The 15,256-nt window shown below is 41.3% G+C and overlaps 1 long non-coding RNA gene across 1 annotated transcript in view; it reads left to right on the top strand.

Annotated features, from left to right (window-relative positions):
- Nucleotides 1-10,759, top strand: part of LOC120398310 — a 57,191-nt gene extending 46,432 nt beyond the window's left edge. The window contains exon 3 of the long non-coding RNA XR_005594309.1: nt 10,653-10,759. This is a non-coding gene — a long non-coding RNA (uncharacterized LOC120398310). The remainder of the gene's footprint in view (nt 1-10,652) is intronic.
- Nucleotides 10,760-15,256: the final 4,497 nt, after the last annotated feature.

Genomic DNA, 15,256 nt, shown 5'->3' with positions numbered 1-15,256 from the left:
TTTTTAAATTAAAGTTCACATTGTGCACAACTGATGAGGCTGCAGGAAAAGCTCTAATGGCATTCTAGCCCACTCCATCATATTTTGAGCCCTGGACCTGCTCCTGAGGCGAAACTACCATTCATTGACTTCATTGGGAGTTTTGTCTGTGAGAGATATGTAGGATTTGATTCTAGTCTAATACTTGAAAAAGTACAATTATCAACTAAATGTGTCAATGATTTTTGCTGTTTTGTCTGTTGTGTGCATAAGTGGAATTCTTTGTAGGCAAATACTGGTTTAAATCTTCAGGTTAATTTTGCTAAATCGTTTTTTAAAAGTATGAACCGTAATTTTCCAGTAGTCTAGGGCAGTGGCCCACTGGCTGCATGTGGCCTGTCAGGGTAACCCACTGGTGGGCTGCCAGACAGTTTGTTTATATTTGCATGGCCACCCGCAGCTCCCATTGGCCGGGAACTGCAAACCACGGCCACTGGGAGCTGCGGGCGGCCGTGCAAATGTAAATAAACTGTCTGATGGCCCGCCAGTAGATTACCTTGACGGGGCGCGTGCGGGTGCCCACAACTGGTCTAGAGCCTTCTTGCATGACAGTTTATCTGTGTAATTTGATCATGTATTGCAGTTAGGGTCAGTTATAGGGACAGTCCCGATTTTGGGGTCTTTTTCTTATATAGGCTCCTATTACCCCCCACCCGTGTCCTGGTTTTTCACATTTCCTGTCTGGTCACCCTAATTGCAGTTAATATTTGTCCCATTCCTGTAACCCCACATACTTAACTCATGTTTGTAAAATAATCCTGGAATCCTAGTCTTTTCCTGGGTGTGGAGAGATTGATGGAGTGACAGGGAGATGATAAGGGAGTTGTTTGTTTTGTAGTTACGATGTCTTTGTAATGGCCTTTAATTGCTATCTTTGTTTTTAATGTTTAATGTTCTGAGATAGACTGATCAGCCCAAATATATAAATTAAAAATGTTTGATTTGATTATGAAATACAGTAACAAAAAATGCAGATATCCTCAGCAATAATAATCAAATAAGACTTAAGGAATATAGAAAATATGACATAAGGAGAATTTTTCTATACAGAATGTTTTTCAAAATTTTCCATGAGGTATCAGTAGTTCAAACACATGTCTGCCTGGAAAAAACAGCATAGAACTCCCAACACATGTTTGGCTCTCTTGGAAATCATTGGTACAATCCAGCTGCTGTCTATCCCTCAGACAGGCCTGGCTGTGGCCAGGGTCGGATGGTTTAGGATGAACAGAAACAAAAACAAATAAAAGCAAACAAAGATTTAAAAGACATCCGGCTGTAAACTATTTAACAGAAAATAAAACAATTGAGTCTGATTTATGTTTCTTGTTATATCTGCCTATGGATTGACACATATCGTGTAAAGTGAGCTAATCCTTTTGCATGTTCAAACACAGTAGCTGATTTTACAAGATACCATATGCAACGTTATTCACTCACAGTCTGTATATGACATCAGAGTTAAGCCATAACAGTTCAAGCCAGAGATGACTTAAAGGACAAGTGAAAAGCAGTTGAATGGGTTTATCCTTTCCCTCCTTTCAATTCATAGTAGTTGCTAATTACTGAAGGGGGGCAGATTAATTGAATGAACTAAACTTGGGAAAATGTGTCTGACTGCCAATTTGACCTCTAAGTATCTTTTGAACTTAATTCACTATTGCACCAGACACAAAGACTTATTTGAAATGTTCAGCTGTTCCACTGATTATACAGGTAGCTTATTTTAAGAATATCAGGGTTTTGGTTACCATTTCCTACCCAGTTGTGTGATAACTATATCTGACTTGTTATTTGTGATACTGTGTGTACAGGCTGATGGCTACATGATGCTGAGAGTGGTATTCATTTAATTTCTCACTCTTTAAAATACTGATGCTCATTTTATGGAACAAAAGGATCCACCTTGAATTCACATTGAAAAAGATCATAATAGTAGTAATGTTTGATTGTATCAGAAAAATTGTCTAAAAAATTTAGTCAGTTATGTAAGGCTTACTATAAATGTTTACCTAGAAATAATAATAATATCTAGCTCTTATATAGGACTTTTCATGGGTAGATTTCAAAGTGCTTTATAAAGAAGATTAGTTTCATTATGTCCATTTTACAGATGGGGAAATTGAGGTACAGAGCAGGGACATGACTTGCTCAAGGTCACCCAGCAGGCCAGTGGCAGAGTCAGGAATAAACTCAGGTCTCCTGAGTCCCAGTCCAGTGCACTATCCACTAGGCCATACTGCTCTGAAGAGAAACCAGAGCCTGTAGCATTGTGTAATAGCATTGTTGAACTGCAAGAATCTTCTTATACTTGGTGGAGGATATTATTATTTAATAGATGATCAGTGGACAAAACTTCATCTGCACAGGTCTGATCTGTTCTAAACTCCGAATGTACATTCACTAAACTCCCGTGTCACCATAAAGTCACACTGCCATGAGGTAAGAATGTCCTGCCATTCACTTCAGTGGCATTTGCAGATGCTCTATACCTAGCAGGATTGAACTTTTCTTCAAGTGGCATGTTCAAAAGAACTGAGACAAGCTAAGTTTTGGCACCAGTTTTGACCATTAGCTAGAAATGGTATGAAAATATTTATTTATCTATTGTACTTCTTATTGATTCTGAGATGCACCCCCAAAAAATCTACACATCTCCTTTTGATAACAAGCCTACAGGCTGAAACATTATTCACCAGCAACAAGGACTGTTCTAGATCTCCCCATGCATTGCTGATATTTATTTTACATTTTTGTAAAGTGGTTAGCTGATACTGTGATAAGAGCTATAAAAATTAGTAAAACATACACAGTGATCTGTTTCAGAAGCAATCTGGATTTGCTTTGTTTATTCAGAGGAAGATGCCAATGCTATCACATTAACATTGTTTCTTACAGAGATTTCACACAAATTCAAATGGGAAAATCACCAAATCAGAAGCCAAAGAATTGGAATGGGAATATGCAAATCTTTTAATTAAAATAAAATCAAAACAAAATAACTATGGATAACACTGCAAACCAAAGCATTCTAATCCCATAAAGTTGACCTGGGCTTTTTTAATTTGATTTCATTAAAGCAAAGTTGCACCTCCTGAATTTGAGCAATAGATAATAATACACTTGCACAAAGCCATTCTATGTGGCAGCATCACCTTCCAGAAAGATTTTTTGTACATAATCTGGAAATTCCATAGTGTTATGGCTTTGATGTGCAGGAATGCATGATTCCTACATATAAGTAATTGCTAATTGCTTTTGGCTTTGTCTTAAGCCTCTGCTTTTCACTCATCCTTACATGCTAGATCTGTGTTATTAAGCAATATAGCTCAGCTGCTCCCATATTTGGTATAGAATCATAAAATATCAGGGTCGGAAGGGACCTCAAGAGGTCATCTAGTCCAACCCCCTGCTCAGACCAGGACCAATCCCCAACTAAATCATCCCAGCCAGGGCTTCGTCAAGCCTGACCTTAAAAACTTCTAAGGAAGGAGATTCCACCACCTCCCTAGGTAACCCATTCTAGTGCTTTAACACCCTCCTAGAGAAAAAGTTTTTCCTAATATCCAACCTAAACCTCCCGCACTGCAACTTGAGACCGTTACTCCTTGTTCTGTCATCTGGTACCACTGAGAAAAGTCTAGATCCATCCTCTTTGGAACCCCCTTTCAGGTAGTTGAAAGCAGCTATCAAATCCCCCCTCATCCTTCTCTTCTGCAGCATAAACAATTCCAGTTCCCTCAGCCTCTCCTCATAAGTCATGTGCTCCAGACCCCTAATCATTTTTGTTGCCCTCCGCTGGATTCTTTCCAATTTTTCCACATCCTTCTTGTAGTGTGGGGCCCAAAACTGGACACAGTACTCCAGATGAGGCCCCAACAATGATGAATAGAGGGGAATTATCACGTCCCTTGGTCTGCTGGCAATGCCCCTACTTATACAGCCCAAAATGCCATTGGCCTTCTTGGCAACAAGGGCACACTGTTGACTCATATCCAGCTTCTCGTCCACTGTAATCCCTAGGTCCTTTTCTGCAGAACTGCTGCCTAGCCATTCAGTCCCTAGTCTGTAGCAGTGCATGGGATTCTTCCATCCTAAGTGCAGAACTCTGCACTTGTCCTTGTTGAACCTCATCAGATTGCTTATGGCCCAATCCTTCTGTATCCTATCCCTATCCTCCAGAGTATCTACCACTCCTCCAAGTTTAGTGTCATCTGCAAGCTTGCTGAGGGTGCAGTCCACACCATCCTCCAGATCACTAATGAAGATATTGAACAAAACCGGCCCCAGGACCAACCCTTGGGGCACTCTGCTTGATACCAGCTGCCAAGTAGGCATGGAGCCATTGATCACTACCCATTGAGCCCAACAATCTAGACAGCTTTCTATCCACTTTATAGTCTATTCATCCAGCCCATACTTCTTTAACTTGCCAGCAAGAATACTGTGGGATACCGTACCAAAAGCTTTGCTAAAGTCAAGGAATAACATGCCCACTGCTTTCCCCTCATCCACAGAGCCAGTTATCTCATCATAGAAGGCAATTAGGTTAGTCTGGCATGATTTGCCCTTGGTGAATCCATGCTGACTGTTCCTGATCATTTTCCTCTCCTCTAAGTGTATCAGAATTGATGTACTTAGTGGGATGAACTGTTACAAATGTTCCTTACAAATGTAGCCTCTTTTTTGGATAGAGACTCCTTCATGCACTGACACTGGTGTTCTTCAGAATATTTTGATTTGAAATGATTTGCTGTATAGTTTGGTCTAAAAATTTTTGGCCTCTGGTTTGTGAACTGTTCATTTTGACAACGCACCATTCTCTGTTGTGTGAGGCCTTTCTGCATCCTGATTGGATGACTGACACATTTTAAACAGGGGAATAGTGAATAGTTAATAATGCACTTTTGGACAAATAATAATTGATGCTAGAATTCATCAATATTCCTATGAATGCCTGGCAGGTGTCTGACTATTTTGTGTATTTTTATTTAATTTCTCTGGATCTATTTTTAAAATGTGTGGGGTGGCGGGGGGGATTATCCACAACTCTGTGCAACCATGACACAAGTTACAGCAAGAAACAAAATTAAATTGCAGCTTACACCTCAAATCGCCCTGGCAGCAGAATTCTGCTCCTCCCATTACATAGGTTATACCCCTTCCCCGGCAATAGACTGTACAAACAGCTGCATCCTGAAGTGTCAATGGCCCAGACCTGTATTTCTGACTGAGAGGGAGCAGTAGCTTGTTCAGAGTGGAGGGCCCCTCGTGGAGAATGTTTTTTTGCCAGCACCCTCTCTTTGTCACAGAGAGCGGTTTCCAGCCTGATAGTAGTATGGCCCCAGGATAGTGGTGGCCTCTCACAGAGGAAGCTTCTAAACCATTCCAGTATAACTCCATAATCATAGCGAACCCCACTTATCTCCTCTGTGTGTGAAAATATAACTGAATCAGTTACTGAGATATAGTTCATCTGTTCTAATGGCATGGTAATACAAATAAATAATATAATATTCACATTAACATTTGAATGGTTTATTTAAAATAAATTGACGACATCTGGGGTAACATTATGGGACTGAGGCTCCTAAGTGATTTACATGCTTTTTAAAATGTATGTAGACCTGAGCCAGAGTGAAACCTCTAGATAAAAAGCCTGGGCCTCTCTACTGCCCACTGAGCTCTGTGAGGCTCTGTGGGAGAGAGAATGTATTTGATAAGCTTTTCTATGGTCTCCAGCACTGTAGTATCCGAGCATCTCACAAACGTTACTGAAACATTCCTCACAACATCCCTGGAAGAGAAGGTAATTTTAGATGAGGAACTGAGAGGCACTGAGAGACTAAGGGCTGGACTCCTAGCTAGTATAAATCTGCATAGATGCACTGAAGTCAATGGAGATGTACCACTTTACACTAACTGAGGCCTGGTCCATGGTTTTGACACAGACTTAGTGTCAAATCACTAAGAAGAGAAGGCAAATCTCCAGAGTCTCACTGTAGTCAGAGTGCTAGAAAGAGAAGCGCATCCTCAAGTTGGAATCCAAAACCAGCTTTGGATCTATATTTTGTAAGTGAGGCCTATGCCTGAGTCTCTGTATTCTAATGGCTTTCACTCAAGAGCTGAATTCCATGGATGGGTGTAAAAATTTCTTCCTTTAGTGGTATTACCATAGCAACTGGAAGCCTTCATCAAAGAGAAAACAAACAGCAAAGTGTCTCCTTTTTCTTTCATGGCCCCCATACTAAAGAGGGTTGCATGATCTTCAGCAGAGATGTTGCTGGAGTACATCATGGTGTGGAAAGGTGAAATGTGTCTAGTACAAGCCAGAGTAATCCATTCCAGACATATGTGTAATGCAGGGGGAAACAGGTGCAAACAATTGAGCCAGCTGTCAGTAAACTACAGTGATCGCTTTTGATATCTTAATCGTTAGTTGATCCATGTGCAACATTGGCAACATCACTGTCATAGCTGACTGCCTTCTGCACATCTGTAAACCTTTTCTGGGTGCTTCTTGATGTGAGTATGAGGGTCCATGAAGCCCTGACATCACGAGAAACTAAATTGGGCATGATTGCTGCCATTTCCGTTTTCCTGCTACACAACCCAGAGTTGACAAATGTCAATAACTGCTAATAGCTCACTACTGTTTGTCATATGCCACACAGGGCAGGCGTGAAGAGAGATCTGTGTGTTCCCGTAAGCATTACTCAGTAACCAATTAGTTTGAGAGACCACCTCTCATTGCTTTTGTAGATAAAGAAATTGCTGCCACATCAATCCTGGTGGCTGCTCAGTGGTATACGTTTTCCCACTGTATGTAACTGAATCCAATACACAATGAAACAAAATACCTTGGAAACCACAATAGCACAAAATAACAGAACAATAACTGTTTAGCTTGATATATGGTGATATTGGTGAACAATTTAGCTTCATCCTCTTCTCCCCACAGACAACATTAACATAACTATCTGTAGATATTTACTACCCACTGGTAAAAAGTGGCATGACTATTCTAAAATTGGTCACTTATGTTGCTATGGCCCACATCTTTCTGTGTCAAGTTATAATGGGTTATATTCTGTTGTGTGCTATCAGATAAGATGTACTGTAATTGAAGTATATATCACACATGGCAGGAATTGTATGTTTCGCCTTATTTTTGCAACTGCAAAATGGATTTTGTATCAGTAGAGTAGGTTTGTGCTTGCAATAGACTTGCAAGTGCAAACTGTACATGCTTCAAGGGAGGTTTGTCATTCTGAGAAAAATGTAGCCCTTGGTGAAGATATTTATTTTACTGATTTGTTTCTGAATGGGTCAAATGTTCAACTTGGTTTTCATCTCTGTTCATTTTATTGCCTGTTTAAGTTTCTGACTAAATATGGCCATAAATAACATTTCCGTCAATAAGTACATCAGTGAGAATGATGTGATTACAGAACTGACAGGTAAATGAATATGGTATGTGGAGCTGTATTAGCAGTTTTATTTGCATCCATTCACATCCAAGTCATCTGAGGATTTCCTCCGGTATACCTCAGGTTTACTTTAATTTACATTGTTCTCATTTATCATCTCTCTTAAGAATCTGGGCAAAACAAAGTTATCTTCTGTACCCTCGGCGCTAGCTTGTGACTTTAAGCTACAGCTGTGTTGGAGGTGGGGGATGGAAGCAGGGCCTGAGAGTCCAGAGCAATTCTAGCTGACTCATCAAGGATTCATTCAAGGGTTTGAAGGAGGGCACAATGCAGTGTTTTTACTGTCTCATGCAGCCTGGCTACCTTCTGTCATTTTTCAGCACTGCAGGAAGTACTAGATAAGATAGAGAACAACGAGCCTGGCCGATAACTTCCCCATTTCTATTCCAGCTAGACCATGGTTCCACTATTCTCAGGCTCCTGGTTGCCTAGCTTTCCTGGGTGATCTGCAAGGGGAACACAAAGACATCCCTGCAGGGACAGATTCTGCGATGATCGTATGTCTGCTGTCAGGGAATCCTTTCAAAAGGTTGTATTACAGAAACAGACTACAGGTTTCTACTTCCCAGATGGAAGAAAATAAGAAAGAAAGCCCTCATATAACAAAGTTTATAGGGACTTTGTTCTGCGGGTCAGCTCAGACCCAAAAGAAAAACATTCCTTTTGCAGGAATTAAACCACTAACCACAGACTACCCAAAGAAGAAGCAGGTGGCCAGATCAAACCATATGCCTCTGCCTTGGTTTTCCCATGTCAGCAAAACCAGTTAGGAGATATGGCAAGATAGTCAGGGCTGCCTCTTTATCAAAATTGGTAAAACCCAAAGAGGATTCATTTTGGGGTGTCATCGTTTCATTCAATTAGTTAACCTCATGTAGCCTCAGAGACCAGCAGCAAAACTCGCAAGCTTCTTTGCTCTATGCTGATTAGGTAGGAAGTCTGATTTTGGTAATGCTTAAGATCAATGAGCATTGAATGAGAGAAAAATCTTAATTTCCATGAACTCCTCTTGTCAAAGAGCACTCAAACCAACATTCATTGTGAGCCTATCAATGATTAATAAGATCCAGGTGTGTATATCCTTCTTGGTGTTAAGGAGTACTGAGGCAGAGAATAGAAAAGGCCTGAAATGCTCTCTGCCTCACAAAACTGGCTTATTTTTTTGTCTTCTCTATGCTGTACTACTTATTTTCTTCTTTGGTAGGGAGGTAGTCTGGATCCAAGACCATGTTTATTTCTCTTTCTTCTTTTTCTTTTCTTTCCTTCTCTACTTGTGTTCTGTTTCAGAACTTACTTGCTCTGTGTTAGGGCTATGTTTAATTTAAGATTCAAAATGGAGGGTTATCCATTTTGTGACATAAGCCCTTCCCACAACATGAAGCTAGAGTGCTCTCTTTATTCCCCAGTTTATAAAAACTGATTATGGGTTATCAGGTTACTTTTGATTTCAAGACTAGATAATTCTCTTTATTTTATTTTTTTTCCCTTAACTGGAAATGTGCTGGGGATTTTTTTATATACAAGGATGTGTGTGGACATTTTTGTACTATTTTTGTGAAAAACGTGTGTCTCAATTTCCCTACTCACTTTGTGTTGTTGCCCACTGGCTGTGAACAGGGCCGGCTCCAGACCCCAGCGCGGCAAGCACGCGCGTGGGGCGGCCCTTTCCTGGGGGGGCGGCAGGCTGGGCCGGCGGACCTGCCGCAGTCATGCCTGCGGGAGGTCGAGCAGAGCCCCGGGACGACCGGAGCTGCCACAGGCATGACTGCGGAGGGGGCGCTCATCCCGCGGCTCGGCTTGAGCTCCTGCAGGCATGACTGCAGCAGCTCAAGCGGAGCCGCCGGACCTGCGAACCGTCCGCAGCTGCGGGAGGTCCAGCTGAGCCGCGCGACCAGCGGACCCTCACCAGTCAGGCCCGCAGAAGGTCCGCTGCTCCCGCGGCTCCGGGGCGCCTCCCGCGCATGACTGCTTGGGGCGGCCAAAAAGGTAGAGCCGCCCCTGGCTGTGAAGGAGTTAATTGCTCCTCTGCAACAGGTCTATAAGGGTGTCATATTGGCATGTCTGGGTTGGTATCAATGAACTATCAAGAACTGTCTACATACAAATGAAATTGCCTCAGAGATAAAATGAAGGATCAGAAACTGGTTATTAACTTAACATAGTTAAGGGAGCCAAGGGAAGCAAAACCTGAACATAACGGGACTGCAACTGGAGACAAAGGACTAGGTGTGAGGAGACTACGATACATGCTGCCCAGAGCAAAGAGACAGAGAGAGATGAAATCCAGGAGGCTTTGGAAAAGAGGGACAGGTGATACTGCTAACATAAAGGTTCTGTTGAGTTTTGCTTTTCCATATTAAAGTAACGGTTCTTGCATATTTGCATCCCAGTTGACTACTAACTGCCTCACTGCAAATACCTCTTGGTTGCATTGTTCCCTAAAGGGGTAAAGTCTCTGCCAGGGGGGCTAAGCTCATTTGGACCTGCTGGAGAGCCACAGTGAGAAAACTGGGTACTGAATTCAGAAGGCCCAATCTCAGAGTATTAGAGCTACGGGGCTTGTCCTTGCAAAAAGTGGAGGCCTTAAGGGCCTAGCATGTTGGAGGGGGCACTCCCAGAAAGACTTTGAGGCATAGCACACCAGGTAATATTATTACAGCATGTAACTAGTTAAACCTACTAGGGTATGCTCATAATTAAGCTCATTAATCACACAATGTTATCAATGTAACCTTAATCATCTATTCTACTCATTCCTTTTGCCTGTCCCACTGTTTGATGCTCTTACTTGCTTCATCATATATGTAGACTGTAAACTCTTTAGGGAACACATCTATTATCTTTGTCTGGTAAATGCCTAGCAGACATTTGACTTGTCAGAAACAGTAAGTTTTAACAAATTAAGCAAAACGATGCCCATTGTGCGCACACAGATTTATACACCAGCCAGATTCACTTCTCTTTTAAGCCGGTAGAACTCCATTGATGTCAATGAAGTTGTGCCTGTTAAAGCTAGCAATTAATTTGGCCCATCATGTCCAGGTGTGAATAGAGATGGATTAAATTGTACCACACTTATACAAAGTATCTAGGCAACTTTTATTTTCTCTCTTCCTTTTCCAGGTACAGGAAGGCATCAAAGAGCCCCATCACAGGCAAGAAGCAAGAATGATAAAGACCTCTCTTACTTTTGTTAATATTCTAATCTCTCTTTCTCCACTGAAAATCCTACCTACATTTTAACACTGAGTTAATGGACTTCATTTACTGATGTTACTTCCATGGCTTTAGGAAAATTTATACTGAATTTTATTCTACTTAACTACCTCTGTGATCCTGGAGAGTTTGTTTACCTGTCTTGTTGGTCTCAATATTAGTAGGAAGACAAGTAACTTCTGGTTTTGTTTGACATGGTTGGTTGTCCATACAGCTTTATCTGTTCCCTCTCGTTATGCAAGGTATGTTTTTTATACATTTATTTTATTTTTCCCTGTTGGAAAAATTAAAATATTCTGTTAGTCCTTCATGGCATCTGGTTTAAATTCAGTGAAGAGGGAAGGAAAGATAAACCTGATTTATAGGGAATACCAGTGGCTTTCTTTTGGCTGTGAAACTTAGCTCTGCCCATATGATGCCATTTAAAGTGCAAAATGACTAACCATGTGTGAAAAGTAATGTATTGTTATTCCCTTCAAACCCAAGGCAATCTATTTTTATACAAAGCTCTTTGTATTTAATTTCTGTTTGTTTTATATTTTTAATTTCAAAATATGTTTTTTTCTAGAGCAAGGATTATTTTGAATAGACATTTAAATGGTTCTACTCTCTAGTAATAAGCACATCGCAAGTATTCTGGCACCCCGTCAATATCCCTCTGTGATATCATAATTAGACAGTAGAGACCTACAGTGAAAAAGGGATTTGGGAGAAGAGCTCCAAAAAGACTGGAAAGAATAAAGAGGGCTCTTGAAATATCTCCAGGTAACCACAGCTGGCTGGCCCCCATGCTGTACATATTGATATTATGAGGTCTGAAACCTCTGGTCCTGACAGCTGACATTATTCATGCTGGTCCTAATACCTTTATAGCCCAAGTCCTTTTGGCTTCAGCTAGCAACTTTGTGGATCCCCATGGCCCTTTTCCCAAGTCCACTGTGGAAAACCCTTCTCCAGCATCTCCTACAAGTCTTTTTCAGTCTCCCAATTAGTCCATTGTCTCCATATACTAAGAGCAGTCTACCTCTTTTATAGACCCCAAAGCCCCCTAATTCCTTGATCATGTTACCTCTAGACTCTGTCCCTCCTGGAAAACTATGCTTCCCAGAATGCCTGCTCTTAAAGGGTCCAAGGGCTATAGCTGGCATCAGACCCCCAAGGGAAAGTGCCTTGTTCAGTATTGCCAACCAGAAAAATCATGACAGGCTTAAAAATCATGAGGTTTTTTAAAAAAACATAATACCTTGTGGGCTCTTTTTTATTTTCTTTCTAGTTTCGGAGCCTTTAGGGTGCACTTGGGTCATGCTTTTAAGGTTTTCTCCATAACTTATGAGGGCTAGAAACTTACTTTTTATTTGAAAGAAAGTGGAGAGTCTCATGTAATCTTTTGGTTCCAGCAGCTGGACCTTTGAGGGAAAAAAAGCACCAAATATTGCAAAACTTGCAAAAAAAAAAAACTGTGAGAGTTGGCAATCCTCCCTGACAGTGACATTTTATTCTCACATGAATCACATCATTTGAAACCCAAGCATTTCTCTGCCGTAACTGGCTCCCACCACTGATCCTAAAACAAAAACTACAACTTTAGTTGAAATTTGAGCCCAGCTACAGTCAAGGTGAGGGGAATGGTTCCAAGGTCACTTGTACCAGTGGGATGGTTATGCAGGGAAGGTCAGATATCTGTGCTATGAGACTATGCAGACATCAAGACATAACATTTGCCATACCAGATTGAGCTATAGAGAGATGAGTCTAATTTAGATTATTGATCTTTGTATAACTAGACAGACGGATTGGTTTTCTGTGTTCCGTGCTTTCACAGTACTGTGCAGCAGTATGACACACAAGCTCTGAAGTGACTTTTAACTTTGAATAAGCAGATGACTGAAGTGGTTAGTGAGTCCCACTCTGCCTGAATAGGGGAGCAGGTCACCTAAATAGCCTGAAGAGGGGAAGAGGAATTTTCAGGCTGTCCTTTGAAATCACTGAATGTTGGAGAGGGAGTGATTAGTTGGTTCCATCCTTTCCCCTGAAGATGGTATCCAACACTGGGTCAGAACTTCACCTGTGCTGAGTGTACCCTCTAAGCCACCTTTCTGCTCCCCTGATCCTGATCTCACTTAAAGCAGCCTATTTGGGGGAATCTTCAGCTGTTCCTTTAGGGCTTCTTTCCAGCTGCTTTGTATTGTCACAGCAACCCAAGAACCTGGCTGCAGGTCACTTTCCCCCTAAGATCTATCACAAGAAGTAAGATGTTGAGGAACAAAGGATGGTGGGAAGGATTAAGGGCCATTTTGAGATCTTCTGTATCACTCTGTATTGTTTGTTGAAAAACCCCACTAATTGGGCACAGAAACACTATTCTATTGGAACACTTCTCATCTCTCCCCTGGCTTGACTCTCATGGAAAAATCACTTCCTACCACAAGTAGACTTAGGCCTTGATCCTTGTTTCCAGCTAGGTTACACTGTCTGTGAGACCTTAGGGTAGGAAGTCAGAAATGATCCAATTTATGGCTGCCTAAAATGGTCCCCAAGTAAGCAGCCATTGTGGCAGATGGGGATTACCAAAATGCAATACGCTCTGGCAACATGTCCTTTTTGACATGCTCCCAGTACACCAGTAGATGCTTATGCTGATTCAGTGCTACCCAGTGATTCCCTTATACCAGGTTAAACTCCAGCTGGTGACTTTGGCTAGCACTAAAACTGGACCAGTACTGCATCAAGATTCAAGTTCTGGATAATTTTTCCCTTTGATCATCTTCCACTTCACTTTGAATTCCATGTTGAAGCAGAATAAATGAATTTGTAAACATTTTTGTAATTTTTTTCAGATCTAACTTTTCTACCATAGAGTTAAATTTATTTTTTATTGAGATCTTTGCTGTATTCTTTGAGTCTAGAAAACATGTTTTTGAAGGCAAACTGTATCCTTGTGAAATCATAGCAACTAGAGAAAAATCACACAACTGCTCCCCAGAGCATGATCAACATGGAAACTAAAAAAGTTTTTCAAAGAAGGCTGGTGCCTCTTTGACAGTTATGGGCTGCAATGTTATGTCAGCTACTATCTTGTACATAAATCATAAGACATTTGACTCTTTGCACCATTGCATTGCAGCTGCTTTTATACCCCGTCACTGATGCTAGCACTTGAAATGCAGCATGGAGGTAAAAAGTCCCACAGTTCATTGCATAGTATGATTGTCAACCTGCTTTTTTCACCTTCATAGTTTTACTATTACATAATCATGCATATATTTTTGCAAACTTAATCCATTTTATTTCCCAGGACTTGAGACTGGCAGGGTTGACACTGTTGTCCATGCCAAGAACCTGGGAATCCTTTGTTGTGTGGGGTTTTACAGATTACCACAGTAAAGCTCCATTTTTTTCATACTGTGACCCAAAGTTGTAACAGAAAAAAATATTTTGGACCCTCACCCATCTAGCCATAAAGAAAGGGAGAGTGGTTGTACTCTTTCCCACCCCCCAAATAGAGTGGATTAGCATATACCTAGACGAGTTTGTCTCTGGGCTCACAGATTAAGTGGAGATACTTAACATGTTTTGATTCAAGTGCACTTTTCCTGTATTTGACCCCAGAGGGCAATAGAAGGATTACTCTACCCCCAGATTTGTCCTGTCTGAAAATGGGTCTTTGGTAAATAGAATATCTGGAGAGAGGAGATGAGCTAACACTGGTTCTGCACTCTCAGTCAGCTTCCTTGTGTAGATCAGGTTAGGTGACTCATCAGCAATAAGATCATGGATGGTGAAGAGTTTATTGATCAGAGAACTTGTATTGATCAGCATGAGGCTGGGATCCTGGGAGAGGAAGGTAGGTGGGTGGTCAGTCTAATTGGTAGTGGGGGAATCAAGTGATTTACCAGATAACTAGACAGTAACATGAGTGCCCATCTGCCCAGGGGAGTAAGTAAAAACAAGTGCTTGGTGAAAGATCTGGGATGCATTGGATGCCCAAGATATGGAAAGTGTGCTTGAAACCCATGCATGGTTTCTGTGCTGCTGTGGCAAAGCTCCACTCCTTGACATACCATTGCATCCCAGCAGAGTAGCATCTTTCCAGACTAAACGCAAAGCTTTTTGTTTTAATTTTTAGTTGGTTCCTTTTATTGAGGTCTTATATTGTATTATTAGTGTTTATCTCCTGTTTTAGGATGTATATTAGAACCATAGGGTTAGCAGGGACTGCAAGAGTCATCTAGTCTAACCCCCTGCCAAGATGCAGGATTTGTTGTGTCTAAACCATCCAAGACAGATGGTTATCCAGCCTCCTTTTGAAAACCTCCAGTGAAGAAGCTTCCACGACCTCCAGAGGCAGTCAGTTCCATTGTCCTACTGTTCTTACAGTTAGGAAGTTTTTCCTGAGATTTAATGCTAATCTGCTATGTTGTAGTTTGAACTCATTGCCTCTTGTCCTGCCCTCTGTGGCAAAAGAGAACAACGTTTCTCCATATTTTTTATGGCAGCCTTTCAAGTATCTG

This window comes from Mauremys reevesii, linkage group 2, assembly GCF_016161935.1.
Source record: "Mauremys reevesii isolate NIE-2019 linkage group 2, ASM1616193v1, whole genome shotgun sequence".
Classification (NCBI taxonomy): Eukaryota; Metazoa; Chordata; order Testudines; family Geoemydidae; genus Mauremys; species Mauremys reevesii.
Note: the sequence above shows the minus strand (reverse complement) of the source record. Positions and strands in the feature narration are given on the sequence as shown.